This window comes from Gastrolobium bilobum, unplaced genomic scaffold, assembly GCF_033153095.1.
Source record: "Gastrolobium bilobum isolate Gb01-03AN ecotype WA unplaced genomic scaffold, APGP_CSIRO_Gbil_v1 utg34743, whole genome shotgun sequence".
In the NCBI taxonomy this organism is placed as follows: Eukaryota; Viridiplantae; Streptophyta; class Magnoliopsida; order Fabales; family Fabaceae; genus Gastrolobium; species Gastrolobium bilobum.
Genome location: NW_026897180.1, coordinates 243,467 through 267,361, shown reverse-complemented (window position 1 = coordinate 267,361; position 23,895 = coordinate 243,467). Strand labels below are relative to the sequence as shown.

At 39.9% G+C, this 23,895-nt stretch overlaps 1 pseudogene; it reads right to left on the bottom strand.

Annotated features, from left to right (window-relative positions):
• Positions 1 to 1,045: 1,045 nt before the first annotated feature.
• On the bottom strand, positions 1,046 to 23,443 carry LOC133304713 (glycosyltransferase BC10-like; annotated as a pseudogene).
• Between the last annotated feature and the right edge of the window lie 452 nt (positions 23,444 to 23,895).

Here is a 23,895-nt window from a genome sequence, read left to right as displayed (position 1 = left end):
ATCAGCCTTACAAGACTTATAATTATCGTATGCTGGCCAGTCTTATATGGTTCACGTGTGAACTAGTTCCATATGGTCAAGCATGTGCAATTTATTGTTCCAAGCCACGCGACACGATTTTTTACATTACAGAAAGTCCAACACAAAATATATGTGTAAGTGTAAAGCTTAACCTTTTATTTATAGGAGGTATTTACTGAAGGTGTGAGAGTTTGAATTGGAGTCAAATTCTTAACACATAAGATCCTCTAATATTTAAATTGGGGTTATCCTAATTTACAGCAAAGTTACGGGGCCATCAAATAAGTCGAGAACAATATTACATTTTGTAATTTTTGTAATTCAGTCTCATTCTCTATAAAAGATATTGATGCAAAAACAAAATTTACCTTAAGGGTGTGTTTGGTACAGGAGAAATTTTTTGGTGACCGGGAATCATGATTAATGGGAATTCAATAGAAATTGAGTTTACTTGGAATCTTACGAAAGATGTGTTTGGTTCGCCAAAATATTACCGGGAATACTGGGTAAAAATTACTGATTCCATATTTGGTTTAGAACGAAATATGACTTGGAATATGAAATTATTTTACAAAAATAACCCCAAACTATTTTTACTTTTGTAATTGATAGATTGGGTCTAGATTTTTATGTGTATTGGGGTATTTTTGTCTCAAAATTTATTGTTGTGCTTTCCCTTTACTTGGTATTCTGATTGGTATTCCGAATTACCATATTATTTTTGGTAATCTGAATAGTGACTTTTCTTTATAAATCAAATTACCGGTAATCCTTGGATATCTGGGAATCGTAATTTATTCCTTCTACCAAACGTGGTAATTACATTTACCAAAGAAGGATTACCGGTAATCCTCTCCAAAAACTTGAACCAAACACCCCCTAAAGAGCTATATAAGACATTAATTCTCATGTTAGGACTACTTTGGCTTTCATATTGAACAGAACTCCTAGACCCTCACGGATCCTAAACTCAAAATTCACATATTATTTTAGTGACCCCTTGTGAACCATTTGCAAAGACAAATCAATTGAACTGCATTATCTTGGGAGCAATTCTCAGCCGTCTATCCAAAGCATGAGGCGAGAATTTTCTTGCAAACAAGTGACAAATATTGGTGATGTGTCCATTGTACTCACATGAGCTTCCATGCCTTAGCCTCTTCAAAAAATCAATAGTCACATCTTGTCTATTATACCTTGATGGGTGAGGTCCAACTACTGACCAATCAACCCATGTCAAGGTCCTGTTACAGTTCCTCTTCCGGAATTTGATATTAATCAATGTGGGCAAGTAGTGCTCATCACTAAAGCATTCATTAGCGCAATACTTCATGAACACTGGGAAATATTTCTGGTCAGACACCATTTCAATGGCAATGGTAGGGTCTATTTGAAACCATTGGGAACCTTTCCTCCACTGGGAAAGCTTAATCTGTGGCATCATTTTGGGGTTGTATCTGTCACGCCCCACTCTACCTGGTTGATCATGAGCCTCCACAAAGGTCTTTGTTGAGTTCATTAAGTAAGTGTAGATAGTTGAGAAATTAAACAGAGGAATGCATGACTCTGAGAGCAGTACAAAACGTTGGTTTGAGAAATCAAGCAATGCATTGGCCAGTAGACGTCTCTATGCCTCTATCATGGTATTCTTACCCCACCTTACTACCTGCATGTCAGCATACAAAATTAGATTAAGAATTATCTGGATCTTATATGTTCCTCTGACAAAAATTTCTAAAAAGAAGTGTAATTTGGTCATTAATAGAGAATGTGTTCATGTCCAAGAAAATAAATGTGTTAAATTTGGGTAATGACACTTGTTGGGACTTATGTAGCACTGACACTTTACGATACTCTCACACGTTACTTCTAACAAAATATATTTCGAAACTTTGGGACACATTTTAATATTGAATAAAATTTTTAATTTATATAGTGTATATTTCATTTAATATTTAATAATTTAAAAAAAATGAGATTAAACTAATAATACTCACCAATTTAACCAAAAAAATTCAAAGAAGAAATAAACAGAAATCGAATGTAACACCCCGTATATATCCGGTAATGTTATCATATCATCGTATTAAGCTGCGCTTAATTAAAATTGCGGAATATCTTTTTCTTTTCAATTATAACGTCATTATCATTACCAACTTGCTTAATTAATCAATTAAATAAAATATGGCCTGTACGTAGATTGCAAAAGACAGCTAACTGAAATACCTCATAACATAAATAATATAAGTATGTCTCTAGACACAGAACTACAACACGTAGACCGGTCCAACAAGCAGTTTATACAACTCCAACTATAAGTACTAATATCAGTGACATGGACAATCCTCATGCTCACACAAATAAGGCAACAAAGCCCACATCGTCTCAACAACAGCAACATAATAAAAGTAAGCTAATACATCAAATCAGCAGATATAACCAGCATCCAACATGTCAGCATAAATAAAAGCAATATCATCAACTAAGCTCTGGCCTTCTGCCGCCAGAGACATCAGCCCCCAAATTACCTGAACCTGAAATAAGCGCCCCAAACGTGGGGTGAGATCTCTAAACAAGAAATCTCAGTAAGACAAGGGGTCCTCAAGGATCTTCCACCCCAAGCTCACTTACATGTGCAATATAAGTTCAAAAGCAGTTCATCAATATCATTTCTAAAACAGTGCAATGCAGCAAATAATCATGTCATGTGTGTCAATATTATTCTACTGGCCAGAGAAATGCAGGAATACGTCTGTTACCCACACTAATGCAAGACGCCACTTGCACCCACCCACAATGTCACCGTCTTGTATGACGCCACATACTCAAGCTAACCGTCAAAGTGGAACAACACATGCATATTAAAAGCCATTACACATAAAGCTCAACAGCATTCCAAATATATCAAAGCATGCAACACAGCATGCATATAACCATTCCCCCATGGGTCACGGTGGAACTATACAATGGCTAAACCGAGGACACGAAAGGTTACCTTGCAAGCTAACACTCCAAGCCAAGAGTCCAACCAATCCTCAAAGTCCAAACACAGCATAATCACAATCTGATATGGACCAATAATAAATCAATAAACATGCACTACAAGCATACATCATAAAGACAACGTTTTTCTTATATGTTTTACGTCTTGAGGCTTCACACAAAGCCATAAGCTCTTAATCACTTGATTCTGATTTAGTTCGATTATTACAGAAGTTCAACTTCATCAATCTAGGGTCCACAAAACCCCCAATAGCCTACTGTATGAACAGTACAGCTACTGTTCTTCGAAATCCCAGAGTATCCGGATATTCGTCGGGGACATATCCGGATATCCATATGCGGATATCAAAGACCCCATATCCGGATACACATATCCGGATATTTCGCGACAGAAAGCAGCTTCTGCATTCGCGAAGATACCCATCCAAGGTACCATTTTTAACACTTTAAAACGTCAAAGCATTCATCCACATTGGCCTTTCCAAGATGGTACTTCAACTCAAAGTCGTAGTTCTTCAGAAATTCCATCCATCTCCTCTGCCTCATGTTCAGCTCCTTCTGATCAAATAGATACTTCAGGCTCTTGTGGTCACTAAACACCGCAAACTGCAAACCGAACAGGTAGTGCCTCCAAATCTTGAAAGCAAAAACAATCGCAGCCAACTCCAAATCATGAGTCGGGTAGTTCTCCTCATGAGGCTTCAACTTCCTCGAAGCAAAAGAAACAGCTCTACCAGACTGCATCAACACACAGCCTAGCCCCTTTCCAGAAGCATCACAGTAAAGCTCGAACTACTCCTCAGGATCAGGAAGGACCAACACAGGTGAAGTAGTCAATCTCTCCTTCAACTCCTGAAAACAATCCTCACACTCGTGAGTCCACACAAATGGAGTCTCCTTTCGGGTAAAGCGAGTCAAAGGGAGAACCATCGTGGAGAAACCCTTGATGAACCTCTGATAGTAACCTGCCAAACCTAAGAAGCTCCTCACCTCTGTAACTGTCTTGGGCCTCTCCCAATCCAGCACGGCCTCAATCTTATTGGGATCCACTGCAACTCCATCCGCTGAAATCACATGCCCCAGAAACTTGACTGATTTGAGCTAAAACTCACACTTAGAAGGCTTAGCATAAAGCTTTTTCTCCTTCAGCACTTGCAGAACAATCCTCAGATGCTCCGCATGCTCCTCCTCAGTCTTGGAGTAAATCAGAATGTCATCAATAAAGACGATCACAAACTGATCCAGATACGGCTGGAAAATCCTATTCATGTAATCCATAAACACTGCTGGCGCATTGGTGAGTCCAAACGGGATCACCAAATACTCAAAGTGACCGTATCTCGAACGAAACGCGGTCTTAGGGACATCCTCCGGCTTCACCCAAATCTGATGGTATCCGAACCGGAGATCAATCTTTGAATACACGCAAACACCCCTGAGCTGATCCAACAGATCATCAATCCGAGGAAAGGGATACTTGTTCTTGATCGTCACCTTGTTCAATTGCCTGTAGTCGGTGCACAATCGTATTGTCCTGTCCTTCTTCTTCACAAAGATTACCTGTGCTCCCCAAGGAGACACACTCGACCGGATGAAATCTTTCGCTGAAAGATCCTCAATATGCTTCTTCAGCTCAGCCAACTCCGGTGGCGACATCCGATATGGAGCTAATGAAATCGGCCCCACACCAGGCAACAAATCAATGGAGAACTCTATCTCCCGCTGTGGCGGAAACTTAGGAATCTCCTCAGGAAACACCTCGAGGAACTCCCCCACCACAGGAATGCTAGTGATATCCTCCTGTGTCCCACTCACCAAACCTCCCAACATGACATACCCGAATGCCCCTGCTCTCAAGGCCTTCCTAGCCAACAACAATGAAATATATGGCGAGGAACTAGCTGTGGAATCACACGGAGACATCACCACGCGCTTTGCACAGCAATCAATCAGTGCACAGTTTCTAGACAACCAATCCATGCCCAGAATAATCTCCAAGTTGGCCATCGGCAATCCTATCAGATCCACCGAGAACTCACGGCCGTCCCACTGAAACGTTACATCGCGATGTACAGTGGTAGAATCACATATTTCTCCGGTGGCGGTAGTCACCCGCAACGGTGGAGAAAGCACAGACATGGGCAACTCAAGCCCCAAAACAATCGGGGTAGCAACAAACGAATGCGTAGCCCCAGAATCAAACAATGCATCAACAGCAATAGCACCAATAGACACAGTACCTCTAACAAGGTTCGGAGCGCGGTTCAACTGCTGCCTATCCAAGGTGTACACACGCCCAACAGAAGGTGGCACCGCAGGTGCCGAAGTAGAAGCCATCGGAACCATCTGCAAAGGAACTGCCTGAACAGCTGCAGCTCTCGCCGTAGACGACGGACAGTCTCTAGAGAAGTGGCCCTCCTTGCCACACTGGAAACAGATCAACTGACCCGAAGCACAACAACCAGCATGCTCCTTTCCGCACCCCACACATCTCGGAGTGGAAGGAGGCATAGCAGAACTCCCCTGCTGTGAAGCAGCCCTCTTGAATTGACCAGGCGCCTGCCTAGTCGCCAACTGTTTACCTTTGCCCTTCCCAGCAAACTTCATGTCCTTCCAAGAGGTAGGAGCAGGAGTGGAACTAACAGTCCCCTTGGTCTCGTCGACCTTGGCCTTCTTGGCCTTGCTCGCAATGCAGACATCCTCAATGTCCTTACACTACTGAACCAGTGTACCAAAATCCCTCGAAGCAGCTCCAGCAATATGCTCAGCAATCACCTCACTAATTCCTCTGCGAAACTTAGCAGCCAAAAACATCGGAGTAGGAGGAACCATCCGGAAGTGCGCAAACTTCACAAGCTCATTAAACTTGGCCAGGTACTCGTCAACAGACATCAAGCCCTGAACCAATCTATCAAATTCCCCCTGCTTCCTCTCCTGCGCATCGTAGGGAAAATACTTGCCCAAAAAGCATTCCTCGAAGAATTGCCACGTCATGACATGACCCTACATCTCATAAGCACGAGAGGTGTTCGTCCACCACTCATGGGCATCACCCTCCAGCATGTAAGTCGAGAACATCAGCTTCTGCGGGTCTGTACACTGCATAACCCGAAATATCTTGTTCAGCGCCTGTAGCCATCTCGCTGCAGCAATAGGATCCAAAGACCCATCAAACACAGGTGGCTTATGCTTCCTGAAAGCATTCAGCCGACGATCAATCACATCACGATCTTCCGCAGGCCCCACAAGGGTCTCCATCGTCTCGGCGACATGAGTAGCACTGCCAAAGTGACTCAGGCTCTCATCCTGAACACTAGGTGGAGGCGACGGCGGTGGTGGCGGTGGAAACTGACCTACAGCAGGACCAGCCCTCATCTCCTCCAACATGACTCTCATCATTGTCATGTTCGCCATCTTGTTCGCCTCGAGGACATCCTCAGTGGTCCTCTGGTTCGCTTCACGAACCTTTTCTGCGGCTATCCGGTTCGCCTCGCAAACAGCGTCCATCATTGCCGCGTTGGCCAATCTAGTGGCCTCCTGATCGGCTAACCTAGTCGCCTGCATCTCAGCCAATGCAGTCAGGATAGGATCGGGTTGATCCTCAAAAGTCTCTCGTGTTCTCCCGGACGTTATCATGACTCTGCACAAGTTACACAAATTATGAGTTGATCAGGCCCACGCAATGTGATCACATATGCATTATCATAATAAAATTCGACGGAGTAAACACACAAGACAGACGCAACCAAACATCCTAGCTATTGCAATACACACAGGCTTTTCCCTCGAACCATTGCTCTGATACCATAAAATGTAACACCCCGTAAATATCCGGTAATGTTATCATATCATCGTATTAAGATGCGCTTAATTAAAATTACAGAATATCTTTTTCTTTTCAATTATGACGTCATTATGATTACCAACTTGCTTAATTAATCAATTAAATAAAATATGGCCTGTATGTAGATTACAAAAGACAGCTAACTGAAATACCTCATAACATAAATGATATAAGTATGTCTCTAGACACAGAACTACAACACGTAGACCGGTCCAACAAGCAGTTTATACAACTCCAACTATAAGTACTAACATCAGTGACATGGACACTCCTCATGCTCACACAAATAAGGCAACAAAGCCCACATCGTCTCAACAACAGCAACATAATAAAAGAAAGCTAATACATCAAATCAGCAGATATAACCAACATCCAACATGTCAGCATAAATAACAGCAATATCATCAACTAAGCTCTTGCCTTCTTCCGCCAGAGACATCAGCCCCCAAATTACCTGAACCTGAAATAAGCGCCCCAAACGTGGGGTGAGATCTCTAAACAATAAATCTCAGTAAGACAAGGGGTCCTCAAGGATCTTCCACCCCAAGCTCATTTACATGTGCAATATAAGTTCAAAAGCAGTTCATCAATATCATTTCTAAAATAGTGCAATGCAGCAGATAATTATGTCATGTGTGTCAATACTATTCTACTGGCCAGAGACATGCAGGAATACATCTATTACCCACACTAATGCAAGACGCCACTTGCACCCACCCACAGTGTCACCGTCTTGTATGACGCCACATACTCAGGCTAACCGTCAAAGTGGAACAACACATGCATATTAAAAGCCATTACACATAAAGTTCAACAGCATTCCAAATATATCAAAGCATGTAACACAACATGCATATAACCATTCCCCCATGGGGCACGGTGGAACTACACAATGGCTAAACCGAGGACACGAAAGCTTACCTTGCAAGCTAACACTCCAAGCCAAGAGTCCAACCAATCCTCAAAGTCCAAACACAACAGAATCACAATCTGATATGGACCAATAATAAATCAATAAACATGCACTACAAGCATACATCATAAAGACAACACCTTTCTTATACGTTTTACGTCTTGAGGCTTCACACAAAGCCGTAAGCCCTTAATCACTTGATTCTGATTTAGTTCGATTATTACAGAAGTTCAACTTCATCAATCTAGGGTCCACAAACCCCCCCCCCCCAATTGCCTACTGTATGAACAATACAGCTATTGTTCTTCGAAATCCCAGAGTATCCAGATATTCGTCGGGGACATATCCAGATATCCATATTCGGATATCAAAGACCCCATATCCGGATATCAATATCCGGATACCATATCCGAATATCAATATCCGGATACACATATCTGGATATTTCGCGACAGACAGCAACTTCTACATTCGCGAAGATATCCATCCAAGGTACCATTTTTAACACTTTAAAACGTCAAAGCATGCATTTTAAATCTGTTTTAGGTCCACATACCAGTTGGTTACTTGCTTAACCCATTTACATGCAAAGACATCACCTTTAAACCATTAAAACTCATAATCAAGGTTGGTACAACTTACCAAAGCTCAAAACAGAAAAGCAAAGGCTCTTGTAGCTCTCCAAAACTACCTCCAAGGTTCAGACTACCAAGGAATACGAAAATGACACCACAAGCTTGGACCTTTCAACACAAAGGAAGCTTCTTGAAGCTCCACAAGCCAAGAATAAGATGGCACTCACCCAAACTCCAAACTCAGCACTCAAACTGACCTCACACAGTGGCCAACAACTCAGAAGATGCACTCACACACCCTCACAATGATAGCCCTCAAGTGTTTACCAAGAAAAAGAGGAAGAAACCAAGTGAAAGATGACAACTTGGCTCAAAAATGAAGAAAGGCCATGCACCCAAGCACCAGCTGACAAGCCACCCAAAAACTCACGTACAACTGATATGCCTAGGGTTTTGAGCCAGAAATGTTGTATATATAGCCCACTTAAGCCTTAAACACATTGTATTAACTTTAATTGCTACGCTTAGCATTTTAATCCCAAACTCAGGATTCTTAACCTACTCAATTTTACAAAAATTATCATATTTTTACTTTATTTTTCGGAGCGCCTTTCCGGTACGCGCTTTTCCATAGCCAGTTTCAGTTCTAGCACCAGTTCTCATTATTTTAACTTGAAAATCGTTTTACAAGTCCTATATATTATTCTAGGAATATTCATGCACTTATAATAATTTTTCGGGATACTTTGCCGGTACGCACTTATACCAACTAGCAGAACCAGTATCTGCACTTTTCGTCAGAAAAGCGACTTTCAGCATTATTACTCACTTACTATAATTATTAGAGCCTCATAATAATTATTAGGGTCGATTATAGAATTATCTCATTAAACTCATAATTAACTGATTAATTTCCTTAATTAACGGTGCGGGTTCTTACATCGAACACCATAAATTATGGGTTATCACTGAAAAAGGGATGAGAGAAAGAGAGATTTGTCATGGACCCATATAAGACCCATATACTTGTAAGGCCCAATAAAGGAGACGTGTAGTTAAATAATGCACAGGCAGAAGGCTAGGCCCGGGAAAAAGAAGCTCAAATGATTCAAACCCTAAGGTAAACACTATAAATAGGAGATAAAGATCACATGTATAGACTAATCTCTCTCTGCTATTATTACTACGCAATCACTATGCATGCACACATACCCCACTTTTTTGCTAAGGCCTCATAATCGTGTACCCCAAGAGACATAATTTATAGGTATCTAGAGAGAGCACAAGATCTTATATTGACCCACTAGCCCTTGGCTAGACATCTCTGTCGCATAGACAGTACATTGGCGCATTCTGGGTAGAGACTTCAAGAAAAATTGTTATACCCCAACAATTTGGACAACCAGTCTACTATGTTGGGTTGGGCAATTCTAATTTACTGCACCCCGATAGCCTGAACAAAAAGCCTACCGTGCTGGGGGGCAATTGTTATGGACTCGTATAAGGCCCATATACTTGAAAGGTCCAATAAAGGAGGGATAGTTAAATAATGCACAGGAGAAAGAGGCCCGAATGATTCAAACCTTAAGGTAAACACTATAAATAGGAGATAAAGACCACATGTATGGACTAATCTCTCTGTTATTATTATTATGCAATCACTATGCACACACACCACCTCCCTTTTTGGCTAAGACCTCATAATCGTGTATAATGATTTGTTACCCCTAAGATACCTAATTCATAGGTATCTAGAGAGAGCACAAGATCCTATATTGATCCACTAGCTCTTGGCTAGACATCGCTGTCACATAGACAGTACAAGATCAAAGCACTTACCGGCAAGGACAATGAAGAAGCGACGATGAAGAGACCAAACAGACGGCAGAAGACAGACTAGAGGCGCGACGACGAAAGAAGAAGAGACAGCCAAGCAGAGCAGCAACAACGAAGAAGAGAGTTAGAGAGCCAAGCGAAGAACACGAAGGAAGAAGAAAGAGATAGCAACGCGAAGGTCGAAATGTATGGTTTAGGGTCCTAGTCGAAGTTTTATTTTAACTTTTTATTAAATTTTTTTAAATTTTTTTAAAATTATAATTTTATTAATATATTTTAATTTTTTAAAAATTATAATTTTTTTACGAAATGTCATTTGACCGTGTCTAATACGGTTAAAATCGCGTGTCAAAATGGTCAATGTGTCGAGAATATTGACCGTGTGTCAGACACCGTATCGAAACGTGTCGGAGTATCAGACATTACACTTCTAATTTTTTGAAGTGTCGGTACTACATAGATTGAGGCTTATGGCATGCACAATTCTATTATTACACCACTAAGAAGATAATACTCAATAAGTTATCATATTGTAGCAACAATTCTTTAGTTGACATTGTTGTATTGTATGCTAAATTATTAAAAAATTAGCCAATTAAAATCCTTTTTTGTATTTGGCCTCCTTCAAACAACAAATTGATGAATGCTCTTAGTATTGCGGATAAATTAATGAAATTTGACATCGGTGTCAAATTTTAAAATTTGACACCTAATCCTAACATTTGATTTCCGCCAATCAACATCATTTTTTGAAATTAATATTAATTAATAAGTTTGATTCTCAATAAATAATAACTATTGATTGGCAGAAATCAACGGATAGTATTTGGTGTCAAATTTTAAAATTTAACACTGCTATCAAAGAATCCTGCCTATATATTTATAAATATATATATATATATATCGAAAAATATTTTCTCATGTTGTGATCCTTCGATTTACGTGCAAAACTTAGGGGTCCACCACTAATTGAGTCATAACATGAATCAAACCCATATATATATATATATATATATATATATGTAGGGTTTTATAAGAGTTATGTTGTAGGAAAAGTGATTATGTAATGTTATAGAGATTCGTTTTGCGTGTCTTAGTTTTTTTGTTGCTTTAAAAAGTGCGGACCCCACAAAATGTTGTGTGTAGAAAAAAAATTTGTGTCATGTTAAAGGACAAAGTAAAATCCCATATATATATATAATGCATGCTCAAAGGTTTTTCAAATTAATATATGTTTTCTACATAAACAAGAATAAATAGCAAAGTGTGGCATGTAATTTTGTCTTTATATTCTTTTGACACGAGAGACAAAGTAAATTAAGAAATGAATTACGAAAAGTTTGATTGGGTGTATATAGGAAAGTGAGTTTGGGAAATGGAGAGAAATAGAATATTCTTGGAGCTGCATAAAGGAGTTGTTATGGAATATTTCCATATCCTAACCACCTACCAAAGGATCCCTTAAAGGATAATTCTCCAATTATCCTAACAATATAAAACAGTAAGGCAGCTAAGGATAAAGTCCCTATCCCAACAAAAAGGAAGTTAAATCCTACTACAACTGGGAGATCTACACAAGCCCAAGAGGTAACCCTTATAAATAAGAGGTTAAAGACCCCAAGTATACACTTTTAACCTATTTACTAATACTGCCAACACTGTGCACACACCCACGTCTTGGCTATAAGACTATTGCTTGTACGCAGTGATTGGGACATCGGCTATAAGCCAAGTATACATCAGTTTATACAGTATCTCTGAGCGCATACCATACGGTATAGCAATACGGTCTTTCTAGGACCGAACATTGGCGCCGTCTGTGGGGAATGATAAAATTTGATTCCTACCCAATAGTGGTGAAGGCGCAAAAGCCGCCGACATAACAAAATCCTATTATGATGGGCGTAAAGGACAAAAATGAAGCTCATCAACAGATCAAGGCCGATCAGATTTTGCAATCCGAGATACGAAAATCAATCTCAACGAGCATGATGAAACCGAGATCAAGATTGTGACCACCACTGTCGTCGGAATCATGAACGAGATAGTGGCTGAGATCGAAGTAAAAAAGAAGGGGGCGAATCAAGCGAATTGTAAAAGCTAAGTCTCCTCCCTTTTAAATCTTATTTGATAAAGGATCCACCTTTTAAATATTTTATATCGATACCTAATAAAAGGATATATTTATATATTTTTTAATAGAAAAAAGTATCTATCCTTCTTATATATTTATTTGATTCAGATATCAAATAAAGGTACTTGATGAAAAAGGTAGTCCGTAATGCAATTTGGTGGAGCCCGCCCATGATGCAATGCCTTCTGTTATCAAATATAAGGAATACGTTAGATAAGGAAGCTAAATATTGTTCAAAAGAAACCAAAATCAGCATTCATTTGATTGGCATGGGCCCACGAAAAAATGCTTTTTGCTAGCCATGTTATTAATATATTTATTAATTATCAATGCTAAAGGTTTCGCGGAAAGTTGCTATAGTTTAGCATGACTTGCAATATATATATATATGTCTTTGATGTGGTATACCGTGTATTAATATCAAGAGTACACGGAATATATATATCAATAGCTGATAAAAGGGTAATCTTTTTAATATTTTGTTAATATTTGAGAACCCGAAAGACCAACGAGAAGAATGCCTCGAAGCAAATCAATTTTTACCTTCATTTGATTTTTATCATATATTGCAAATTTGATTTAAATTAATATTTGCTTATTGCCGCTGATCAATTAGTATTGCTATGTTGATTGCCTTCTTCATATTATATTATTGTGCATTTATTTTTATGCAAAAATAATTAAATATGTGCTGGGCCCCAACAAAATTGGAAGAAGGTACAGACTTCATTGAATCTGATATCCTATTCCACCATGATGCTACCCTCGGTGATACAAGGGGTCGATATGAAGGCTAAGGGGTCAATATGGCTCGGCCATAACTTGAACTCGAAGTTCAATCACAAAGCTAGGCTGCCAACAGGCTGGGTGACCAACGACTTATACGGAAGGAAAGGTATGGAAGGATTGGCAGTTTCAAATAAATTAATCGATGATGCAACCCGATTTGCCATCCGGTATTCCATGAAACAGCACAAGCATAGTGGGTCCCATGAAAGCCTGCAAAATTTTGATTCTTTTATGGCATCCCTGCACAAATTACAGTTGGACCTCCTCAACACCGAAGTCATGGCCGCTCCCTGAATAAAAGTTCGATTCCGAAGCTGTGTCACGAGATTGGTCTTGGATAGTTTCAAGGGAAAATTTGTTACATGTCAACAACACTATCTCGGAATGATCCAAATCGGGAAAAAAAAAATGTGTGATGGCGAATAGCTGCATTTCCTGTCACGGTACGGCCTAACTCTGAGGAGCTCCGTTCACGTGCTTATACATCAATGGGAACAAGAAGACTGTGATGGTCAATGTGATGGTGATGGCTTGGCTGTTACAATTTGCAGAAAGCTATTTGATAATTCATTCCCTCACGAATGCTTTAATACCGGCAGAAGCAGAAGGAACCCGATTAATGCTTACGAGTGAAACCCGGATCAGATAGGGAGATAATTCCCCTTATAATAATTTTATTTATTTTCAATTATCGAGATATATTAAACTTACACAATCTACTCAAGTAGAGAATATTATTGTTGGTAACCACTAACAATTTTCACAAGCAAAGATGAGTAATTGATATGCAGGATGAAGAGGAGTGGGTTGAAATTCAATGCCGGCTTCAAAAAGCATCTCAGCCAACACCCAACAATAAGCATCTCGGCTAAGTCATAACTAGAGTCGGGATCAGACTTCAATAATTATGACGGTTCGGCATTATGACCAACCAAAATCAGGATCAGATTTCAATAAGCGTAAGCATAACACGCTGAAATTATGCCAATGAACCCAAATTAAAAGACCCGAGTTGGTCTATGTTACTCCCACTGCAGGAACCGTCCTCTATTGCAAGCAAGATGGTACAAAATAACAAGGGAACATTCTTTTCCTTATTTTTATATAATGACAATTATTATCGTGATTTTATATGACTTCTTGCTTGACCAAATTCTCATATGCTGTGAAATTTCCATAAGAATTGATATGCGAGTTGTATAATTTTGAAAGTTGGTCAACATTGTTATGCATATGTTTAGTATTATATGTCGACAAAAGAAGGTCGGCAGATATCTTTAATATCATCACAACAAAGGAGCATCAGGTTTCACCATGAGGCCACGTTCCCTATGTTTCATGGAGTATAAATGAAGGTCAAGAAAATTGGGGAGCATGGAGTTTTATGATGGGTGCTCAATCAGATCATATAGCACAAAATATGGTCAAAATTATTGATTGCGGATTGCAACCGGATAATTATTTATTATTGACTGAAGCAAAATTATTGCTAATAGCCTACTTCATGCTTTACTATGTTTTTGCAAAGAATAATCAAATAGGTGGTGTGGAGATCCCCTCTAAAAAAAAAGGAAGGAGATCCAGACCCACTCAAATAAAGAAGGAAATCCATTTAGATGAATGCAAGACTTGGGCGAAAGAAGCCAAGCTGAAAGAAGAGCCGAGACACAAGAACCCGGGCTCGAGAAAATGAAAAGACCACGGCAAATAAAGTCGGGTTCAGATAAAATGGCACCGCAAAAGAAGTGGGGCCCAAATTAAAAAGCCATGCAAGAAGAAGCAATACAATTCAAAAAGGCGAAATGTGTCTCCTTAAATATAAGGCTTCAACAAAAGAAGCCAAGTCAGAATGAAGACTGGCCCTCTGGGATATAAATGGTTAATTAAACGAAAGATCCGAGATGCAAATCGGAGGTAAAATGGAGATGGATATGGTGAGATCCAATCCAATCCAAGTCGAAGGCGGATATGGCGAGATCCAATCCAATCCAAGCTGAAGGCGGATATGCGAGATCCAATCCGAGATAGAAATAAAGATCTGAGTTATAAATCGAAAATAAAATGACGACGGATATGGAGATATCCAATCCAGGATAAATATAAATCCAAGATATAAACTGGAAGACGGATCCAATCCGGGTTCAAATGTAAGAATAATGCATGCATGCGACATCAAGCCTGGTTCAGGGAAAGCAGGAGGACGCTTCCATGACCTCGGCCAGGTCAATATACCGGAACTCGTAAAATGCACGAGTTGCGAAAATAAGAATTTATTCGAGATGTAAAAATAACCTGTCTCGGATGACGAACAACTCAAGTAAGGTTTGATATTCTTAGAAAATTGCCTAAGCTACAAACCTAGATAACAAGGATACAAGCTTGTTTATCAAAATCAAGAGAATGCTAAGTCCTTAGAAGTATTTAACGAATACTTCAGGCAACTCTGGAATCTGATGAACCTCGAATACTTAGAAAAACATATCTAAGTTATCAGGGACGCATAAAACTCAAGATGCGAGTATAAAGGCAATATCATTCAGCGGGAGTCTCACCCCGTTCTATCTGAACGTCACGGCAATGCAAGCCGGACTAAAAAAGGTGAATGATGTTGATCAAGTCAAAATCTGTGAAAAATACGGTATACACAGCCGGGTTGAAATAAAAGGCGATATCAATACGAGATTCTGGCAAAAAAAAAGCTCAGATAAATAAAGGTACAATATATAAAACTGGGCTAGTTATAGCAAGGAGAAACTCAACTCTGCAAATCAAACATGCAAAGAACTGGGAACAAAACCCCGCAGCATCAGTGAAAAAGGATGTCGAATATCCTCAAATAAGCAAAAAAGGAAAATTACAAAAGCAAGTCAGTATTCCAACATAAAGATGCTTGGATTAAAGCACTACAGCCCGACAACCCGGATTTCCCGACTGCCGGACTGGGGGGCAAGTGCAGGAATGCAACCAAAATTAAAAGAGAAAAACAGCAATCCTCATACTTCAAGATCTCGTTAAGACAGTCAAAAAGACTGGTCAACTACTCCGAGCTACGTACCTCGGCTAAAAAAAAAAAAAAGGTTGAGGGAGGAATGTTGAAATAGTACACACGGCACCCGGCTCATGAAGCTCGGCACCAAAGAAAGAACAAAAATAAATCTGAAACACGGATCAACAAGAATTTATGAATTCAGAACATGGATCAATGAATCAATAAAACTTCGGCAAAGAAGTCAACATAACAAGATAGCTGAAGCCATACAACAAAGGCTAACAAGGCTCGGACCATGAACATGGCCGACTTCCAGACACAGAATAAAATATTCGCAAATGCGATAAAATGAAGACGGGTTTGGAGATATGAGATCTTGCAAAAAGGATCACACCCCAACCCGCGATAAAATGAAGACCGGTTGGGAGAGATGGGATCCTGGAAAAAAGGATCACACTCCAATCTGGGATAAAATGAAGACGGATTTGGAGAGATGTGGTCACACCCCAATCCCGGATAAAGACCCATGATAAAAATCGGGGGTAAAGAATGAAGACAGGGTTGGAGAGATGGGATCCTAGAAAAAGGATCACACCCCAATCTGAAATGGCTCACAAGTCAAAACGACGAAACAAGACGAAGTCAAAAAATGACACCTACGTCAAATATTATAAAGCCAAGGTATTGGAAACCTACGTCTAGCAACGTGCAAGAACCTGGATAGAAAACGGGTTAAAAATAAAAAGCACACTGCAGGACTGTGGCTTCTAGCCGAGGCATAGGAAAACGGAAGGACGCTTCCGAATCCTAAACGTTGTCAAAATAAACAACATGTGTACAAGCTGTGATAAATGAAATCAGGCTTGAAAAATAAGGGGAAGATTGGTACGACCTTGATCAAGTCACCATGACGCCTCAAATTTGAAAACCTAATTAAGAAAATTGGGTTAAAAGCAAAAAGCGGAATCCGTATGAAAGACCTTAGCTAGGTCATTTTGTTCAGTTAACGCTAAAAAGCTAAATCTGAATCAATAAAGTCACAGTGCAAGAAGTTGGGCTCAAAGCGAAAGCCTCGGAAGGAACAGCTACGAGCTTGATGTTAAAAAGAGGCAAACACTGCCTCACCAAAGCACCACCTCAGCCAAAAAAGGTTGAGAGAGAAATATAGAAACAATATATTCAATACTCGGTTCACTACAACCAGCTGAATGAATGACAGAGATAATATCTACAATCGCTGACCCAATTAAGTCAGCCAAGAAAAGTTCCAACCTAAAGAAAATTGCTTCAATAAAGATGCCAAGTCAAAGGAAGAATTCAACTGCTAACTTGAATAAAATATGCAAAGAAAATTCAAATGCAGAGAGTACTGCTATTTCATCCCAGCAGCCTGGACAACCAAACTATCGGGCTGGGGGGCAACTTTTAGCCGGGTCACATGGGCAAATGCTTGGGGGGAACTCGCCAGTTGAATCCCAACTACTCAAGCACATTCGCAGAATGTCTTGTCGGGTTCATGCATAACCCGTCCACATAGTTGACAAGGGAAAATCATTCCCGGTTCAAGAAGAAAGCTACAAGCTCAGGACGTGTGCGTATGGAATGATGCTTGGGGGCAACTCGCCAGTTGGATCCCAACCACTCAAGCTCATCCCAAACTCGGTATACAAATGCGTGAAATGTTTTCCATGGTTCATGATCAACCCGCCGAGATAAGGGGCAATGACGACTCCGGTTTAAAAAGCCTGAGATGTAAGGAATATATATGCAAAAAGTTTACAAAAACTCAAACACTCTCAGCTCAGCAGAAAACCTGAAGCAAAATGAAGGGCTTCAAATTTATTAGCTCGGCCTCGGCCTTGAGCTCCAACTCAGCCCAATGAAGGGCTTCAAGTCTATTAGCTCGGCCTCAGCCTTGAGCTCAGCCCAACAAAGGGCCTCAAGTTTAAAAGCTCGGCATCAACCTCGAGCTCATCCCAATGAAGGGCTTCAAGATTAAAGCTCGACCTCAGCCTTGAACTCAGCCCAACAAAGGGCCTCAAGTTTAAAAGCTCGGCATCAGCCTCGAGCTCAGCCCAATGAAGGGCTTCAAGATTAAAGCTCGGCCTCAGCCTTGAGCTCAGCCCAACAAAAGGGCCTCAAGTTTAAAATCTCGGCATTAGCCTCGAGCTCAGCCCAATGAAGGGCTTCAAGATTAAAGCTCGGCCTCGGCATTGAGCTCAGCCCAACAAAGGGCCTCATGTTTATAAGCTCGGCCTCAGCCTTGAGCTCCAACTCAGCCCAGTGAAGGGCCTCAAGATTAAAGTTTGACCTCGGTCTTGAGCTTCAACTCAGCCCTAGCCTTATCTTCAGGCTCCGAGATCAAAATGAAGACAGAAAATGAGAGATGTGATCCTAATAAAAGCTCGGCCTCAGCCTTGAGCTCAGCCCAACAAAGGGCCTCGAGTTTAAAATCTCGGCATCAGCCTCGAGCTCAGCCCAATGAAGGGCTTCAAGATTAAAGCTCAGCCTCAGCCTTGAGCTCAGCCCAACAAAGGGCCTCAAGTTTAAAAGCTCGGCATCAGCCTCGACCTCAGCCTAGTGAAGGGCTTCAAGATTAAAGCTCAGCCTCAGCCTTGAGTTCCAACTCAGCCCAGTGAAGGGCTTCATGTTTATAAGCTCGGCCTCAGCCTTGAGCTCCAACTCAGCCCAGTGAAGGGCTTCAAGATTAAAGCTTGACCTCGGTCTTGAGCTTCAACTCAGCCCTAGCCTTATCTTCAGGCTCCGAGATCAAAATGAAGACAGAAAATGAGAGATGTGATCCTAATAAAAGGATCACACCCCAATCTGAGATAAAAATGAAGACAGAATCGGAGAGATGTGATTCTAGTAAAAAGATCACACCCTAATCTGAGAAGACGAATTTGGAGAGATCGTGATCCTGAAAAAAGATCACATCCCAATTTGAGATAAAAGAAAAATTGAGGCGACATATGATGTCGGACTCGTATTCAAGGTTTTGGCAACAAGTCAAATGACAAAGTTTGCGGCCCAACATACCAGCCTAAAATTAAAAATCCATCGCTAATGAAGCATTGCTTAAAGTAGAAAGCCATGGTATGCGAAACCGGGCTCAAACAAAATATGGCAAAAAGTCTGGTCCTATTGTAAAGCCACGATATGTTAAGCCGGGCTAAAATCAGAAAGGCAAAGATACTGCCTTCAAAAGTGTAGACATGGCAAAAGCCAATTCAATCAAAATATAAGCCACAGTATACGTATTCGGGCTTAAAATCAAGGAGGCGAACTCCTCCTTCAAAAATCCAAGACTATGGCAAAAGAAGCCAAGTCCGTCATTCGAAGTCGGACTAATCATTCAAGAAGGCACGAAAGACCTTCCCAAAATTAAGATATAGGCAGCAACTGAAATCCAAAAGGGGAAGGCAACAAGTCAAATCCAAAAAGGGGAAGTCATAGTAAAAAAATAATTTGTGCTCCCTAAAGTATAATACACTTTTGCAAATGGTCATATCCATGCTAATAGAGATCTCGGTATACGAAACCGAGCCAAATCTGGAACCACGACACTTAAAGCCATGAAGTGCAAAGTCGGGTTAAAGATTAAGGAGGCACGAAAGGCCGTCCTAAAACTTAGGCGAACGCCTATATAAAAGATCATAGTGATCACGACGAGGGTGGTTGGAACAAGAATCTTTCAGACATTTTTCTCTGCTTCTCATTATTGAACAATTTTTACACACACCTTAAATATCAACAGAGTCTTATCTTTCCTATGACTAGTTGACATAGGCACTACTGTCACAACAAATTCAATGTCTGCTATAAAGGATGCGACGACATATTTAATGATTTTTTCTCATACGCATGATGCGGCGACCAATATATGCCCTTGTCCCTTTTAAATTTGATTTATATATTATTTTTGAATTTTGTGAGGGAATATATTCCTTCTCAAATTCCCTCGCAATTTGCGAGGAAATTGGGAATATATTCCCTCGCAAATTGCGAGGGAATTTATTCCCTCGCAGTTTGCAAGGGAATTGAAGAGGGAATATATTTCCTCGCAATTTGCGAGGGAATTTGTGAGGGAAATTGTGAAATTTCGGTTGTAATTTTCAGATCCTGAATTTTGCGAGGGAACTTCCGTCGCCAATTTTTTCCCTCGCTGTTTCCGTCACAGACTTATGATTCTTGCGAGGGATTCAATTTCCCTCGCAATTTGCAAGGGAATTGCGACCGAACTGCAAGGGATTCTGCGACGGCAATGTAGTAATGGAAATCTTACCTATTTTCCCTCGCAATTGGTTTTCCCTTGCAAATTCCGTCGCAGTTTGCAAGGGATTTTTTCCCTCGCAAAATTCCCTTGCTATTCGCGACTTTTCCAGTAGTGAGACTGACAATAAGCCTAGTCAAAACAAAAAAACCTCGGCAAGAGAAGCCGAGCTCAAAGTCAACAAACTCACCACTCAGAGACTTAAAGAGAAAAGAAGCCAATATAAAAAGCTAAACCCAGAAGAGGTAGTCACACCAGACCCAAGGCAGGATCATAGTACCTCGGTAGGGTCGACCTATCAATCAAACTTAGGCACCCCAGCAGTCCAAGCTTCCGAACTGCCGGGCTGGGGGGCAACTGTTATGGAATATTTCCATATCCTAACCACCTACCAAAGGATCCCTTAAAGGATAATTCTCCAATTATCCTAACAATATAAAACAGTAAGGCAGCTAAGGATAGAGTCTCTATCCCAACAAAAAGGAAGTTAAATCCTACTACAACTGGGAGATCTACATAAGCCCAAGCGGTAACCCTTATAAATAAGAGGTTAAAGACCCCAGGTATACACTTTTAACCTATTTACTAATACTGCCAACACTGTGCACACACCCACGTCTTGGCTATAAGCCTATTGCTTGTGCGCAGTGATTGGGACATCGGCTATAAGCCAAGTATACATCAGTTTATACAGTATCTCTGAGCGCATACCATACGGTATAACAATACGGTCTTTCTAGGACCGAACAGGAGTGAAATTAAAGAAAGGGACAATGATCAAAATACCATCTTTTTGGGGTCAAAAAATTACATTAGGTGGTGTTTGGTTTAAGGGTTTTTTCAAATTTCCCTATGCAAATGAAGTTGCCAATCCACAAAAAGACTTGTTTGGTAGACAAATTCACTCAGATTGCCCAGCCATGCTATTTGCATATCATTTACAATTTGGTCTTGGAAGCTAGCTTGTTTCACTGTTTAGAAAGAGATGTTGGAGGTGGGTTTATGTGAATAGCTGGCTAAACCACTTTTTGACAAAATAAAGGAGACCATTATATCCTCTGTTAGATCGGAAGCGCGAATTGCGATTCGGATGGCTTCGTAAGCGTGTGTCTTGAGGCGGCCACGTGCGAGGATGTGAATGATGGTGGAGTAAGAAGGGAGGTTGTGGTGGCATAGGGATTTGGATTTGGTCCAGTGGAAGAAGCGTAGTGCGAGGTGAGGTTTGTTCTTGAGTTGAAGCGTGATTTGGGAAAAATCAATAGGGTCGATGCCGTTAGGGCACAGAGAATGAAGATAGCTCCAACGAGACTTGGAACGTTGCTGGGTGAGGATCGTAACCACGGTTTTATACTATTTATAATTTCTATTGGGGTTAAGTTTGCAATTTCTTATTTACAAAAAAAAAAATAAAAAAAATTTGCAATTTCATACTATTTACCCATCCAAATTTTACCCTAAACCAAACAAAGGTTTCATAAATTTCTCTGGTAAAATTTCGTCCAACCAAACTATTTTTTTAAAACTTCTCTATCTAACTCATTTTTCAACTATTTCTCTAGTAATTACATTTTCTTAGTATTCAAAAAATTTCTCCTCAACCAAACGCTCCCTTATTGCCACATTCATGAAACTCTATCAAAATGTCATGTGAGTAGATTCGCTGGGATGCTCTATGTGTCTTGTTTAATCATAATCATGCTTTGAGTGTAGTTTACGGAGGACAAGACCCGCTAAGTCAATTAGCGGCTCTTGTTAAATGCAATTTTAAAACTGCACTAATATAATTAACAAAAAAAAACTGCACCTTTTAAAGTGTAGGGACCAGAAACCGGTAAGTGATTTATATATAACACATTAAAACATTGCAAATAGCCATTTTTTGAAGTTGCAAAGGCTGTTTTGTGATGAAAACTGTGTTGTTTTGTGATGAAAACTGTGTTGTTTTGTAGCTTTCATAGCGAGAAAATCTCCAAAATCCATGTGAGGCATAGCGGTTTGAACTTGGATAGTTAGCAAGCTGCCAATGGCACATGCAAGCATCTTCCATTTGCCACAAATACCCTTTTACCTCACATTTCTGCTTTTTTTTCTTGGTCCCTTTTTGGCCTTTTCAAAATTCTTTAATTCTTTTGGATACAGACTAATTTGCATTAATGACATTTCCTTATATTTTGATAATATGGGATTCTCTTTCTTCACCAAAAATCATTGACTTTCTCTCTGTTTTTGAACAAAGATGAAGCAAAGCACAATTTCACAGCCTTCTAGGTAAATGACCAAAAGGTGCTGCTGTGCTGGTTGTCTTGGCAGGTCTTGTTTTGGTGAAATGTTTCGGAAAACTGATATTTAGGTAATATTTTTGCCAAAAGAATAGCATTAAAGTATGACCTGTTTGCTTTAACAGCCCAATTCGTAAAGCAACAAAAATGAATATGAAAAATAGAAGAATACGCTGACCTTGCTGGGGACTCTACGGGCATGAAACACAGAGGCTTCGGGCACTGTCTCGTTGAAAGATGGGTGAGAATGAACATAGACAGAAAACAATCCTTCATTTCCTTTGAAGAATCTCTCCCACAGTGGTGCCAAGAACACATGACCTTTTGTCAAGAACAAAAATGCAACCTTTGGTGTCTGTTCGAATAGGAGTTTATGAATTTTGGGAACCATGGAGGCTCTCCAAAGCAACTCTTCCTCACTCATATCATGCATAGCCATGGGAGGCTCCAAAAACTCCCTGAACCCATTTTTATTTTTGGTGAAGTTGGTGACCACTCTTTTTTGATTGGTCTGTGAGGAAAGTTTTGTCTTGTTATTTAACATTGAATTGTTGGATGAGATTTGAGAGTGAGACAAAGGTTCAATGGATGGGACAGGGAATTGTTGGATTTGAAAGTTGAGGGAAGAGTTGGTGAGAATGAAATAGAAGGTAGTAATACCAGTGAGTAAACCACAACCAAAGACTAGAACATGGGAGAAGAAGTTGAGCAAATAGAGTTTAGTATTGAAGAGCTTCATATATGATGATGATGCACGTGTGCTTTCTTGTTGCTCCTTATTCTTCATGGTGATGGCAAGAAATAAGATTAGAAGAATAGGAGGTGAAAATATGAAGCTTGATTCTAGACACACAGATATATGTTGCTCCTTTTTTTTTCTTGGTGATAGGGTATTCTGTGTTTTATATGAGCTGTGAAAAAAAGTATTCTTCTTCTAATTAATGTTTATGGTTTAAGAATTGTACCAATAGAACGTTAATTGAAAAAAAAAAGTGTTTTTAAAAAAAAATAAAAAAATTGAACCCCTTATTACACAACAAAATGAATCTTGATATTTGACTTTTTTACCAAGTCAAACTCCATTAGTGGAAACCATAATTGTAACGTATAATTAATTGGTTGTTACAAAAGTAATAATAAATAATAATAGAAATAAAGAGACAATAACGCAACTAATTAATATCAAATGTTTAAAAAATGCATTGAATTGAATAAATTAACTATAATTCAAGAATGATG